Here is a 16,926-nt window from a genome sequence, read left to right as displayed (position 1 = left end):
CGCAAAGCGAAGAGCATCTCAACTCACTGTTCTGGCAACACGACTGCCTCGAGGAAAGAGAATAAACGAATTTTGAACACTAAGCTTTGCAACCTATAGGATTGGCAGAGTTAAATATCAACATCTGTTAACAGTGGTGGCGAAACAGATTGAATGTTCATTAAAAATGGCGGCAAGTGAGAGTTTAGATGGTGTTAACTCTGAATTAAGTTCAAATGGCGGAAGCAAAGCTGTACACCTTGTACGTTATGTCGAATTGCATTCAACAGCGTTGTATATAACATATAGTTGAATAATTTTGTGATTCTAATTCAAGTTGACAGTGTCTTTAAGTGCTATACTTACGATGGGAACAGAACTTCATCCACAAATTTCATCCGGCCTTGCTATGTGACTCGGTACTTATTGTGTTAAAGTGGAAACTTTATATGCCTCTTCACTTCTGCTGCCACAGTGTCTGTATTTCCCAGATAAGTTTTCATACTTGTGTAGATCTCTTTGTGACCAGTTAAGTGAAACAATTGTTCATCGATTCCAGTACATCTGAGCATTATTTGATTCAACTAATAGTCTCTATGTCTTAATTTGCTGTTGTTTGGGTATTTCTGGCTAAAGACAACTGATAGAAATACAACTTGTGCATTTGCTAGTACTACTACTACTACATCTAATTAATTTTTTTTTCCTTTATTGTATTTCGATTCCCCCCTGAAGGGGGCGGGCTGGCAGCAGCTTAGTACGCTGCTCTGTTTAAAACGTAAGAAAGAAGATAAGAAACAATATAAGCAGGCGATAAATCGGTGACTGAAATTGTAAACCGCGGAAAATTGTGGAAAGTTAAAACAAAAAGCAAAGGGTTGGCAAAGCTAATAAAATACACAGGAAGCAGACAGGGAACATAGTAGACAGACAATTAAAAAACATGGCGACAGTCTGCTTTCTGTTCACAAGAGATAAGAAAATCACACCCAGCGACAGTATGATGGCCATTCACAACACTTCGGAGAAGACACAACACTGAACACTCACTGTAAACACTGTATTAAAATGTCGGCACAAAGATAAAACACCATAGCCGAGGGCAGATGGGGGGGGGGGGGGGAGAACAAGGAGGGAAGAGAGGAAAAACGAAAGGGGCAACCAAAGGAGGGAGAGGACTCATAAGGGGGGGGGGGGGCAGTGCAGACGCGAGAGGGAATAGGAAAAGGCAGAGGAGGGAAATGCATAAGGACTCAGGGGAGGGAAGGGGGCAGAGAGAGCGTAGGTGGGGAAAAAAGAGGATGGAAGGGGGGGAGAGGGAGCCCATGGAAAGGACAGAGGAAAGGAGGGGGAGTGAGGATCAGAGTTGATAGGAGGGATAAATGGAGGGAGAGAGGGCATCATCCGGGAGAGGGAGTTGATGGAAGCCACCTCGGGAAAGGAGATGGAGGGTGTAGAGGTGGAGGGTAGGGGGGACACAACAGTGAAGGCGTGGCAGGGGGTGGGAGAGGAGAGGAGCAACCAGGGGGTGAGGGGGATCAAGGCAGCGGGAGGTGCAGAGGATGCGGATATGTTCGAGGAAGAGGAGCAGATGGGGAAAAGGAATGAGATCATGGAGGATCCGCGTGGGGGACGGGAGGCGTATACGGAAGGCGAGGCGGAGTACATGACGCTCAAGGATCTGGAGGGACTTACAGAATTTGCAGGGGGCAGACACCTGGGCGGGACTGGCATAACAGCAGATGGGACGGATTAAGGATTTGTAGGTGTGGAGGATGGTAGAGGGGGCAACCCCCATGTCTGGCCAGAGAGGAGTTTGAGGAGTCGGAGGCGATTGTGGGCTTTGTATTGGATGGAGCGGAGATGAGGGATCCAGGTGAGGTGACGGTCAATGGTGGGGCCGAGGTAGGTGAGGGGGGGCGAGTGGCGGACAGGACGGGCGCAGACGGTAAGGGAGAAACACATTCAATGTTAACAAATTTCTCTCCTCCAGAAGTGCTTTGCTTGCCATTGCCAGTGTACATTTTATATTCTCTCTCCTTTGGCCATCACAAATTATTTTACTGCACAAATAGCAAAATTCTTCAATTATTTTAAGTGTTTCGTTTCTGGATCTAAATCCCTCAGGATCACCTGATCTAATTCGACCATATCCCATTATCATTGTCATGCTTTTGTTGATGTTCAGCTTATATCCTCCTTTCAAGACGCTGTCCATTCCATTCAACTATTCTTCTAAATGCTCCGCTGTCTCTCACAGAAATACAATGTCACTGGCATACTACAAAGTTTTCATTTCTTATCCCTGAACTATAATTCCTACTCCTAATATTTATTGTTTTCCTTTACTGCTGCTTCAATGTATAGACTGAAGAACATCAGCGTTAGACTACAACCCTGCCTCACTCCAAATGTTCAAAAGTGTGTGAATTACTAAGGGACCAAACTGCTGAGGTCGTCGGTCCCTGGACTTACACACTACTTAAACTAACTTATGCTAAGAACAACACACACACCCATGCCCGGGGGAGGACTCGAACCTCTGGTGGGAGGGGCCGCGCAATCCGTGGCGTGGCGCCTCTGACCACGCGGCCACTCCGCGCGCCTTGTCTCACTCCCTTCTCAACCACTGCTACCCTTCCATGCCTCTCAACTCATAACTGAGTACGTTTCCTGCACAACTTGTTAACAGCATTTTACTTGCTGTATTTTACCCTGTCACTTTCTGAGTTTCAAAGAGTGTATTCCAGTAAACATGTCTACCAATGTTACAAACGTAGGTTTGTCTGTCCTTAGCCTATCATCTTCAAAGATAAGTCATAGATGCGGTATTGCAATGCACGTTCCTACATTTCTCCGAAACCTAAACTGATCTTCCCCCATGTCGGATCAGTTTTACTGTAACCTCCATCCACCCATTTACATGGGGCTCCCAAAACCGGATTTCGTTAAGCGTTTTATCAATACCACTTCTGGGCAGTCATGTAACACTTCAAACTCGAGTCTGGAAATCCGCCCCTAATTTCCAGTTTTCCAATTCCGCAATCGATTTTGGCTCCCGCATAGACGGAAGTGGTTTTGAAATGCGATTGAATTATCAAGTTACATCTTGTTTTCAGACTATTCGGTTATTACGGACTTATTGTACAGGAATGTAGAAGCAGAAATTTTTGACAGAGTAGGAAGCTGTCTACAGTAATACTGAAGTGAAGAGAAATGACTGGGTTGACTAAATCGAAAACTGGTTCAGCTTTTTGTGTGTAGTGGTTGGACAGCACAACCCATTGCCCACTCTATACTGCGGTAAACTTCCCCTCCACCTTACTGCGTCTTCCTGCCTCTCCAAAGCCTTTGCATTTGCCTTTTTTATCCGTTTCCAAACATCCGGAATTGTCCTTGCAAATTGACGTACAAATTCACCGATCCTTCCTTTCTGTAGCATTACTAAATCAGACAGTGAAGGCATTTTTCGCCTGTACACTACCTCATACGGAGACAAACCGGTATTTATATGGACTTCTGCATTGTATGCGCATACAATATGCTTCAATTATTCATCCCAGTGATTGTGATGGGAATCCACATAAAAACTCAGCAGCTTCCCGATTGTTCTGTGTACCCGTTCTGTCCTTCCGTTGGCCTGTGGATGCAATGCTCTCGTCCTCAATTTCCTTACGTTCAATAATTTACACAGTTCCTTCATTAAATCCGACATGAAGTTGGTCCCTTGGTCAGTAATTATTGTCTCTGGTACACCAAACTTCAAAATCAATTTGTTTACTAACACTTGCGCGACCATTGCTGCCTGTTGATTTGGCATGGCCACTATCTCCACATACCTCCAAAATGGTCTATTACTGTCAGAATGAATCTATTCCCCGACGGTGTTCACCTGAAAGGTCCTAAGACATCAAACCCCAAACACAGAGAATGAACATGTCGCATCCAGCAATCGTTGTAGCTGTATCTGTTTCCGACTCAAATCTGCTCTCTGCGCACATAGTATACAATTCTTGACATACTGTTCCACATCTACTTTTCTACCTCTCCACCACTCTCCTATTCGTCACTCAACACCTGCCATGACCAGATAACACGTGATCATGTGCTTCCTTTAAAGCCTCATGTCTCAGCTTTGCTGGCACTGCTACCATTGGTCCTAAATTCGTTTCCCTGCACGGAAGACCATCGTACACATTAAATTGCGGCTGTGTCTGATACATTTTACATAAGCCTCTCAGCCCATCTAGCGACTCTAGTGGACGGATCCTTCAACCCCAACAACCGCTTCAATGCAGCATGATCTGTCACTACCCGAAATATTCTCCCATATAAATAACATTTAAAATATTTGATTCCATAGATTATGCTAGCCATCTCCCTCTCTGTTGTTGAGTAATTCCTCTCTGCTGCATACAACTGCCTAGATGCACTACCGGATGTTCTTTCCCATCAATTTCCTGACTAAGAACGCACCCTAATGCTTGATTTGATGCATCACATGGTAGAATAAATTCCTTTTCAAGATCTGGAAGCACAAGAACCGGACTTGATATTAACACTTCTTTCAGTTTGTCAAACGCTTTCTGACACACTTCTGTCCACTCAAATTTCACACCCTTCCGTAACAATCACGTCAACAGCTGTGTTAAATCTGCAAAACCCTTCACGAACTTTCGACAGAAATTGAGAATTCCGATGAATGACTGCACTTCCTTAACTGTTTTCGGTTCCCCAAAATCCCTTACAGCCTTTGCCAACCTCAGATCTGTTTGCACACCGTCCTTACTGATGATATGACCTAAATATTTCAAATGTCATGAAGACTTCCCTCAACCGCTGTCTATGTTGCTGCATACTACTTGAAAACACTGTAATGTCATCCAAATAGACAAGGACCTGCCGTGGTTTCAAACACATCAACACACTGTCTAGCAACCTCTGGAACGTTGCTGGAGTGTTTTCAAGCCGAATGGCATTCTGATGTACTGGTAATGGCCTCCTGGAGTAGAGAAAGCAGTTTTTGGACGATCCTCTGCAGCCACATCTAAGTGATGATAAACACTTGTCAAATCCATCACAGAAAAGCAGTGCCACTGTTGTAAGTGATCCAAAGTCTCTGATATGTTCGGAATGGGGTATGCGTCCATTACTGTATCGGTAGCCACAATAGAACCTATATTTCTTAGTTCCATCCGTAGATTTTTTTGGCACAACGACAGTGCCGGCTCCCCAGCAGCTATTACTATGCTCTACAATGCCGTCCGCAAGCTGCTGATCAATGAAATCCTCCACAATCGGCTGCAGATGCCTCGGTATTCTGTATGGTTTATGATAAACAGGTGCTTCGTTCGTTCCCTGTTGGTATCCTTTGTTGAACTAATGGAGTTGCTGGTGACGGCCCTCGCAGAAAAAACAAATCCTTAAATTCCCACAGCAATTCTTCCATATGCTCTTTTCTCCTGCTTTAAAATGCTTTATTTTGTTACGCAATGCAGTCTACCAGCAGTTAGTGGCTGATCGCTTCGCCTACCTGTCGAACACCAGTCTTCGTCATCTGACACATCCAAACTTTTCTCAAATTCGCGTCTACAGCGATAAAATTATCCACGTTCACGTGGACTACTCGCCTGTCGTTCCCCTCCTGTACGCGTACAACACTATGTTGCACAAAACAACCCAATGGACCCAAAACTTCATCATCCTCCAATGGTTCAATAACACATACTGTACCCACAGGTAGATTCGACTCAACACTTACCCAAAGCGACTCCCGGTGCCACCAGACACACACTCGTGTGAATTAAGCCTTAGTGCTAATGTATGCAGTTCAATTGGTTTGTTCATTACACTGAACGGCCCTCGTGACAGCTCTGCGTCGATAACAGTTTCCCCTAGATGAAATAACATTTCACCCAATTCCACAGTTCGTTGTGGAAGGTCAATTTTGGCATGACGTTGATGCAAGAAATCCACTTGTAGGATCATGTCGTAGCCCTCACTTACCCACGGTACTACCTCCGTGCGTGCATCAAATTGGACTTCCCTACGCGAAAGTCAACTGTCACTGACCCCAAAGGCGTGACCTCCTTATCGCCCACTCCACGCAACCTATAATGTGGTGGGTCTAACTTCCTTCATCCCATTAAACTCTTAGTAGCCACCGACACTTGCGCCCCTGTGTCCAACAAAATCTTACTTTTTAGATTCTATGGATCCTGTCACTGAACATTCCACATACGTATTTGTTGCACTTAAATTAAACGGGAGCTCGCTTAGGTGGGTCTTGGACTCCCTCTGCCATTTACTGATTGTCCACCTCTACTAACTCCACGCTGCTGATTTCCACCCCTTCCTCTATTCCTCGGTGACTGGGTACATTGCCCCTGCACAGGTCCCGTACGATTTTTTTCAAATGTGGAGACCCTCCATGCCCACACCGTCTTGATGGTCAAATCCAAAGATCCACTGCCATCTCTGCATAAGGGTTAGTTTCCACTAGAGTGAAGTGTCGCAGCATGTGGGTACTGCAATGTTCGCGTATGTCTGGTTAAGGTTAACCATTAATAAGAGCTCATCTGCAGATAAATTGACTCAAAGTCGAACGGAGGGCAGCAGTTTAAAGGACAGAGGAAAAAAAGTGCCAAGGGAAGAGCCAAGGGAGAAAAACCTCTGTGATAGTTGGGTTGGGTGGTAAGTGCAGATGTCTTGATGCCTGCGATAGGTTGTGCAAGGGTGGGCTTTCTCAGTAGGGGGTATCGTGCGTGTCGAAACCTTTGATGTCGTGCGGTGCAGTTGCTCGGTGGCTGCTGCTGGGTGCCTGTGTTGATCTCTCGATCAGTGTCAGCAACCTACAACAGTTAGGATTATCATCGTTTTGGGTCCGATATGCCATATATCGGATGCACAGTGTAGGGTGATGTTGGCGATTTGTTTGTGCGTCAGTGGGGGAGCTCGTCGGTTTCCCTGCTGCGTTCTGTTGCTCGTCTCTAATGGCAGCTGGTAATTTTCAGTCAATGTCGCTGATATGCAGGGGCTTGCCGATGTTTGTCACTTCTTCGTGTATGTTAGCTTGGTAAACGTAAGTGAAAATTGCTTATTCTGTTACTATTTGTTTTATTGTAAATTTTATTTTGCTTGCTTTCTTAGTCTTAATTTTTAAAATGTTGGAAAGGAATTGCTTTTAGGGCTCTTGAAAACAAAGTATGTTCATATATAATAGCCTTGCCCAAAAATACACACACACACACACACACACACACACACACACACACACACACACACACACACACACACACACAAAATATTAAACTGGTGTGAAAGTTTTTGTCCATGTACTCATGAATTATGAGATATATGTATATTGCACCTGAAGTTTACTGCTATGAAGAATTAAATATTTGCTTTCCAAATACTCATCCCATGGTAGTCTCATTAGCTATGAGGAAATGGAAGTGCTACATAAGAACCTGTTGGTATGGTCTAGGTGGTGCTTCATGTAATCCGGGTTACTAACCTTTTGGATATTCTCGAAATATTTTAATAACTGCAAATATTCTAGTATTTTTATTTATTTACTGCACTTATTATCACATTCACGATATTGGACTGCAAGCTTCTTCATCTCCCAGTACCTACTGCAGCCTACATCCTTCTGAATCTACTCAGTGTATTCATCTCTTGGTCTCCCTCTACGATTTTTACCCTCCACGCTGCCCTCCAATACTAAATTAGTGATCCCTCGGTGTCTCAGAATATGTCCTACCAACCGATCCCTTCTTCTAGTCAAGTAGTGCCACAAGCTCCTCTTCTCCCCAATTCTATTCAATACCTCCTCATTAGTTATGTGATCTACCCATCTAATCTTCAGCATTCTTCTGTAGCACCACATTTCGAAAGCTTCGATTCTTACGCTTTTCTTGCCATTGCCAATCTACATTTTATATCCTCTCTACTTCGACCATCATCAGTTATTTTGCTCCCCAATTGGCAAAACTCGTTTACTACTTTAAGTGTCTCATTTCAAAATCTAATTCCCCCAGCATCACCCGACTTAATTCGACTACATTCCATTATCCTTGTTTTGCTTTTGTTGATGTTCATCTTATATCCTATCCATTCCGTCCAAATTTTCTTCCAAGTCCTTTGCTGTCTCTGACAGAATCACAATGTCATCGACGAACCTCAAAGTTTTTATTTCTTCTCCGTGGATTTTAATACCTACTCCGAACTTTTCTTTTGTTTCCTTTATTTCTTGCTCAATATACAGATTGAATAACCTCGGGGATAGGCTACACCCCTGTCTCACTCCCTTCCCAACCACTGCTTCCCTTTCATACCCCTTGACTCTTATAACTGCCATCTGGTTTCTGTACAAATTGTAAATAGCCTTTCGCTCCCTGTATTTTACCCCTGCCACCTTCAGAATTTGAAAGAGAGTATTCCAATCAACATTGTCAAAAGCTTTCTCTAAGTCTACAAATGCTAGAAACGTAGGTTTACCTTTCCTTAATCTATTTTCTAAGATAACTCGTAGGGTCAGTATTGCCTCATGTGTTCCAGGTACGTAATTAGATACATACATAGATAAAAGAAATTTGGTTTTATCTAGGAAATGCTTGATAATAATCAATTTCTGTTTAGACAGTTCTGAAGCAGACCTACAGATTTGAGCAAAATTTCAGGTATTCATTAATGCTGTAGAAGCTGTTGTATATTGGTAGAGTCTTAGTTATTTTTTGAATGTGTGGTATGTTTTGATGTTATCTGGCAATGCACTGTAAAGAATTTTAGGTTTGTAAACAGCACTGTCCTGACATATTGATTTATGTGCACATCCCTATGAGAGCCATCGCTGTATCTTGTTTGGTAATTGCGGATTACACTATTCAAAGCTGAAACTCGATGGTTTTTAATGAAGCAGAAACTTTAAAATATAAATATAAATGGTAAGGTCATGATTTTTAATTCCTTGAAGATACCTCTTCGTGATGCTCTGTAAGCTGTATTACTTATTAATCTTACAGCTTTCTTTTGGTGCTCTAAGTCTACTTTGCAAAAGAGGTATTTCCCCAGAACACTATACCATACTTCAGTAGACTATGCATCTGTGTGTAATGAGCACGTAACACTGTTTCGGTTTTTCAGCAATCTTTAGGCATTCTTAATATGTAACAGTATTTGCTTAATATTTTGTCAAGTATTTCTTCATGTTTTTTCCATCTTAGATGCTCATCCACCCATAACCCTAAAAAATTTATGTGATTCAATTTCTGAATTTGGCTATTCGATAATGTGAATTTTGCATTGGTCCTATTTTTGTTCCTTCGTTTAAGTTGATTCCATACAGTTTTCTTGTCATTGACAACGAAACAGTTACCTTTAAACCATTTTTCTGCCACTTCTACTGTTTTGTTGATTTTTGGCTGCATCGCATTATCATTCCTCCCTTTCATAATGAATTTTTTATCATCAGCAAATAATATAGTATCAGCTGTCTAAAACTGTTGTGGTAGGTCATTAATAGCAACCAAGAATATAACAATGGTCCCAATACCGAGCCCTGGGGCACCCCATAATTTACTCTTTTATATTCAGAATGGTACACATTACCATCCCGAGAAATGTGTACTCTTCGTTTCCTATCAGTTACTTATGACTTGAACCACTCATAGGAAACATCAGCGGTACCATAATCATATAGTTTTAACAGCAATAGATTATGAGTTATAAGATCATATGCTTTGGAAGTCTCCATAAACAACAGCTTTCTAAACAATTTTTAGGAAATTTAAGAGAGCCGTTTGTGTATATTTACCTTTTCTGATACCATTCTGTGCATTTACAAGAATGTACTAAAATATACAAATCTTTTACTTTGGCACTAAAAGGCAATACTGTCGGCACTTGGAAGATCGTGAAGAAGTCCTTTGAAGGTTGGTGGCAATACTTGTGATGTTTGTATCTGGTAGCTACAGTAAATTTGAATAAATTGTTATGTATATAATGATGACAAATTACTATATGTGTTTCACATAGACTTCCCACTCATATTCAAATTCCTGAATGGTATTTGTATTGTGTCGCAATAAACTTGCAGCACACACAAATATTAGATTTTTGAACCTACATACATTTAAAACAAAGCTAAAGTCGTAAATTGGTAACCACTCTTTGAAGTTATCGCTCTGTGTAAGACACTTTTAACCCCCCAGTTGCAATGTGCATTTTAGAGGAAGGGTATATTCCTTTTGTATGTATTCACTTGTGCATTTACTGGTGCATGTATATCACGATAGAGAACCTTCCAATAATTCATTAAAACCTTGAAAGTCAGCAGCTATTCCAAGTGGTAGATTCCATGAGAGCAAATGTTGAAACAACTTATTTAAGTTCCAGAAAACTATTTTAGATCAGATGCGTTGGAAGTGGGTATTTGGTCAGTTCTGTGAGGGATGTGATGAACACACATGTCAATGATTAATTCTAAATTAACGAGACAAAAGTTGTACATTTTCAACTGAAACATCTGATTTCTTTTACATTTGCTACACTCGGTGATGATGGTTAGAGATGGCAAACCAAAAGACTGTAGAGGAAACTTACAAGTCTGCATCGTCTGGAAACATATTAACGCATCTCAGGATAAATAACTATTATTATTCTAACCTGTGCACTGCAATGGTACTTCTATTAGAAAAATAAGTTTGCAGGGCTTTATACATGGCCTCACCTTGTCCAGTTTTCCCTCCCTGCTCACACCATTACCAGTCAACAATCGAGATGGCCAGGGGTGCAGTGGAACCTGTGTTAATTCCAGTTTCTTGTCCTCTGGTTTCCTTTAACAGAATAACATGTAATAGTGCGTGTATGTTTCTCTTCCATTTGCATCAGTACAGTAAATAATTGTCTTTTCATTAATTTATTTTCTTAAATATATAAACGATACAGCTATCGTGTGGTTTCAATGTTAATTTGCACATGTAGTCCTATGAAAATTCAAATAAAAATGCTGAATTTTGAAATGCAATAGATTTTGTCTTCTTGTATATCAATGCAAAAGTCATAATGTACAATTTCTGACGCTGTGAAACATTTCACATCATAATGACATATAATTTATATTTTCATTGAAAATGGACTGATGAAGGTTTACTCAGAGTGGATAACAAACCACGACTTTTGGTACATTGTATTTGGTATGAAATGTTAGCTTGCTATTTCGTTGTTTCAGTAAATCACTTAGAGGCCTGCAAAACATTTCATACAATATTTGGAAACACCTCTTTACATTTTAGACACAAAAGAATGAAGTAGTTCATTTAACTTGTTTACTCCCACAATTTTATATTTAACGCTGTGACTGCCAACGGCCACATCAGAGCGTGATGCTGCTTGCCCGCCAGTGTGGTGGTGAAAACCCATCGATGCACATTTTGCATTCAGTATGTTGTGAAAGAATCATTACTATTCTCTCCAGATGAATTTCAGTGAGATTTTTATTGTTTGTCAGGATGAGGTGAGGAGTGCACACTGAAGCAAAGAACAAATCGCTCATCACACAGCAGTTACCACTCCGTTTTCAGTATCTGATTAACACAATCATAACGAGGTGGAAATGTTCTGATGGAACCAAAACATAATGTTTGGCAGTAAGCGAAAGCTAGAAAAACTCTCATTACTGATTGCACATCTTTTCTACAATGTAAAAAATCCCTCACTGAAAATTATTGTAACAGACGCTCCAGTGCAGGAAGTGACAATGCCTAGCTGTCAAGGTACAGCTGTGCTGGAGTAATACCAGATCCCTTCAAACATTCAAGTTCACATTCTCTACATCGTTGGGGAATATCCAGCTTAAATAATATTGTTGCATGGAAATAGCACACACTTCCAGTTTGTACATAATTCAAACCAGAGAAGCAAATTCAAATTCCTTCATTGTCTGTTGCAGTAGTGAAACTTTTCACTTTTTAATGAGCAGTAGGTCCCCTGTCTCTGTTTTCTGTAGTGCTTTAATGATTCTAAGAAAGTATGTATTTTCTTTTTACTGTATTGCTACTCAAACAATTCATTGTATAAATTTTTGTATAGTCATGTACTCAAATGTCTGTATATGCTATAAGATTATCATATTGTACTTGTAAAAACCTGACTCGTTCCACATCCATGTGAACCCAACGCAGTTGGACCTATGGAAGACAAATCAAATGAAATAGTTAAGCAGACTCTGAATGAGGACATTGGCACTAATTTCTTGGACAATCAGCAGGAAATATTGTGAAAAAAATTACTTGAAATGCTTCACAGAGAAGGGAATAAATTTGTATTATATTATTTGTATTATATTATTATAGAAATCTGAGAAAGCCTCACTTTTTCTATGTTTAAATTAAATGTTTCACACTAAATCGGTTACCTTAATGCTCTTCATTTATTCACAAATGTGACCCTGCATAATTATTTTAATATTTTTAAGTACATAATTCCAGGCCTTCACTGTTAAGTGGAAGTGATATGTCTGTCACATTGAAATTTACGAATGTAAAATTTAACACACTCACTGTCACAAAGCCACCAAAGAGCCAGCAGTAAGAGTTACAAACACACACACAAAATTCTAGCTTTTGCAACCAACGGTTGCCTCGTCAGGAAAGAGGGAAGGAGAGGGAAAGACGAAAGGATGTGGGTTTTAAGGGAGAGGGTAAGGAGTCATTCCAACCCCGGGAACGGAAAGACTTACCTTAGGGGGAAAAAAGGACAGGTATACACTCGCCCACACACACATATCCATCCGCACATATACAGACACAAGCAGACACTTGTAAAGGCAAAGAGTTTGGGCAGAGATCTCTGCATATGTGTGTGTGTGTGTGTGTGTGTGTGTGTGTGTGTGTGTGTGTGCGTGTGCGCGAGTGTATACCTGTCCTTTTTTGTGTATACCTGTCCTTTTTTCCCCCTACGGTAAGTCTTTCCGTTCCTGGGGTTGGAATGACTCCTTACCCTCTCCCTCTCCTTTCATCTTTCCCTCTCCTTACCCTCTTTCCTGATGAAGCAACGGTTGGTTGCAAAAGCTTGAATTTTGTGTGTGTGTTTGTGTTTGTTTGTGTGTCTATCAACCTGCCAGCGCTTTCGTTTGGTAAGTCACATCATCTTTGTTTTTGTATATATATATATATATATATATATATATATACCGTAGTAATTTAAAATAATACCACCTAATTCCCCCTCACACCCTGTCATCAGCACTTGGTCCATGAAACTAATTTAATGTTTAAGTTGTTGAATATCCAATGACAGAAGACACAGAGGCAATGGCTAACATATTACAACAAACAATAAAAAATTACAATACATTTAAAAGCAATGTGAGTGTACCGAAGCATTTTAATACTTTTTGGAGTGAATGTTAGATTAGTTTCTAGGCTGGTGGTAAATTTTGCTACAAATTTGCAAGACACATTACTAAGCACCTGCTGAATTGGCCTCAGCTGTGCTGTGTGCTTCCACAGCTTAGCACTGAATTCTTTACTCAGTATTTAGGTGAATATCCTATGAAGAAACAGACTTCCGAGTGAGAAATGTCACCCAAAGATAAAACCAAAATGCGTACCCTCAGAGAATAATTTGAACTCTGAGAAAGTGGAACCACAGCATAGTTGAAACCTAAGTTCAGAATTCAAACATTATGCGTGAAACAAATACCAGTTTTCACTGTAGTTCCAAAAAGAAGGCACATTACTTTGTTCTTGCTAGATCAATACAAACTGTTTTTGTATGTTATTCAGTGAGCAGTTCTGCTGAGGAGTTAAAAGAGGGGGGGTTAGGAGTAGCTTACGTTGGAGAACATACATTACACTTATGAAACACTGTAGCGCTTATTTCGTGCAAGCCCACATTGGGACAAGCAAACAACAGGTTTGAATGTCAGTTATTGCATACAGTTCCTGGTTGACAACAGACACTACAAATTATGGCAAAAGACTATTTCCCTGAGGTGCTTGCGTCAGCACGTAGGATACTAACTTATCACACAGCAACAGCCATAATTCTTTATAGTCCCTAAATTAATCTCATCTATAATGTGCAGGGACGAGATTGGAAGAATTTACAAGTTAAAATTCATCCATTTCACGTGCAAGTAGTAACGAAGTAACTCACAAGAGCGTAGTTGATTCAATTAAAGAAGTCACCCCCATAAGTAATAGACTCTTGACAATGCGCATACAGGGTACAAACAAAAAATATACACTAATTAATGTACATGAAACCACGAACATTGAAAATAAGAGAGATCTGCAGAAGGTAAAGCAGTTTTAGTGTAAATTGGAGAAGATTATAGGAATAGTCCCCAAAGAAGACACAAAGATGAAACTTCCTGGCAGATTAAAACTACGTGCCGGACCGAGACTCGGACTCGGGACCTTTCCCTTTCGCAGGCAAGTGCTCTGCGAATTGAGCTACCCAAGTTCGACTCACACCTGTCCTCACAGCTTTACTCGCAGGAGAGCTTCTGTAAAGTTTGGAAGGTAGGAGACGAGGTACTGGCAGAAGTAAAGCTGTGAGTACCGGGCGTGAGTCGTGCTTGGGTAGCTCAGTTGGTAGAGCACTTGCCCGCGAAAGGCAAAGGTCCCGAGTTCGAGTCTCGGTCCGGCACACAGTTTTAATCTGCCAGGAAGTTTCATATCAGCGCACAGTCTGCTGCAGAGTGAAAATCTCATTCTGAAGACACAAACATATTACTAGGCGACTTCAGTGCCCAGATTGGCAGAGAAAAGGAATACCAAAAGACTGTAGGCAATTTCCTGGCCCATAAATTCCTCAACAACAACGGCATGAGACTCATTAAACTTTGCCAACAGAAGAATCTGAAAATAATATCCACCTCCCTGAGGAAACATCCTCGAAAACCGAACACTTGGATTTGATTTGATTTGATTTATTTCGTGTTCCATAGGTCCAACTGTGTTGGGTTCACAAGGATGTGGAACGAGTCAGTTTTTCACAAGTACAATATGATAATCTTATAGCATATACAGACATTTGAGTACATGATTATATAAAAATTTATACAGTGAATTGTTTGAGCAGCAATACATTAAAAAGAAAATACATTATAGCACTACAGAAAACAGATACAGAGCTCAAGTTAAATAACATTCTTAGGGCATTATGTCAACTTGTATTATGTAATATTAAAATTTAACAATTTATTTAGTTAAAAATTTATCTTGACTGTAAAAAGCTTTTTCTAGCAGAAATATTTTTAGTGCTTTCTTAAACTTACTCTTGTTATGAATCTCTGTCTTTATTTCAGAAGGAAGAGAATTGAAGAGTTTTGCTCCAGTGTAGTAGACACCCTTTTGCGCCGAGCTCAAATTTCTGTGCTGACTGTGTATGTCATTCTTCCTCCGTGTGTTACGTTTGTGATAATTACTGCTTGGTTGAAATATCTCTATATTTTTACAAACAAGACACATTAGAGAAATAATATATTGGCATGTAATTGTGTATATTTAAATTTTCTAAAGCTGTCTCTACACGAGTCTCTTGGGCCCAATCCACATTTAATTCTTAAAGCTCGCTTCTGTGCAATGAACACTTTCCTTGCTAATTGCTGGTTGCCCAAAAAATAACGCCATATTCAATGAGTGAGTGAAAATAGCCATAGTATGCCGCCTTTGCAGTTTTAGGTTCAACACATGTAGTGACAACCCGTAGCAGAGCTTAGCCTCTTACAGAGATCTATAATATGTGAAGACCAGTTCATTTTCTTGCCACTGTGCACTCCAAGAAATTTTGTTGTCTCCATTCTTTCTATTGGCTGATTACCACATGTCACACTTACCTCTCTCTCGTTTTATGTTCTTATACAGAACTGAATAAAGCTGGTCTTACTGGAATTCAATGAGAGACCATTCACCTTGAACCATTTAACCACATCAGAGAGTATGTGATTAATGAGTTCCTCAAGATTACGGTCTGTTCTACTGCCCATAAAAATTGTGATATCGTCAGCAAATAATGTAAATTTACACGGCAGGCTTGTACGTGATGGTAGATCATTTATAAAAATCAGGAATAATAGTGGCCCAAGAATTCAGCCCCGAGGCACTCTACATGTAATGGAACTCGATTCAGAATGTGAGGAAACGTCACATACTCCACCCGAGCTACTCGAGACAGCTTTTTGTTTTCTGTCTCAGAGGTATTACTGTAGCCAACTGGGTGCAACACCACTTATTCCTACTAATTTTGCTTTTTGCAAGAGCATCTGGTGATCAACACGGTCAAACACTTTGGATAAATCACAGAAGACACCAAGTGCAAGCATTTTTTCATTAAGGGTTTCTAGGACTTCATTTACAAGTGCACAGACTGCGTCTTCTGTTGAACGGTCCTTTTGAGAGCAAAATTGGCTCTTGCTGAGAACTCCATTCTTCATGAGATGATCAGTAATTCTTACATGTATTAGCTTTTCTAGAATTTTGGAGAAAGCTGTAAGCAAAGAGATAGGTCGATAGTTAGTTCAGCTTTATCGCCATTTTGGTACAGGGGCTTCACAATGGCATACTTAAGTTTACTGGGAACAACACCTTTCTGAAGGGAAGCATTGAAAATATAGCAGAGAATGTCCCTTATCCACACGCAAGAATATTTCAATAAAATACTAGATATATTGTCAACCGCTGCAGAGTTTGTACTTTTTAGAGACATGACCATTTTTTGAATTTCTTCTACAGTGCCAGGATTAACGTGAATTTCTGAAATTGTGTTTCAGTATACTGCTTGACAAAGAGTTAAAGCCTCATCAACTTTGGGATTTCAACGAATCTGTTGAGTTACTGACAGGAAGTGTTTATTACCAATCTCAGCCACAGTTTTGGGTTATCTACTAGGGGTACCACCATATCTGATTTTATTTACATCTTCTTTGCTTGTTGC

The sequence above is a fragment of the Schistocerca serialis genome, unplaced genomic scaffold, assembly GCF_023864345.2.
Source record: "Schistocerca serialis cubense isolate TAMUIC-IGC-003099 unplaced genomic scaffold, iqSchSeri2.2 HiC_scaffold_1420, whole genome shotgun sequence".
Taxonomy (NCBI): Eukaryota; Metazoa; Arthropoda; class Insecta; order Orthoptera; family Acrididae; genus Schistocerca; species Schistocerca serialis.
The sequence above is the reverse complement of the archived record's forward strand: the minus strand, read 5'-3'. Positions refer to the sequence as shown.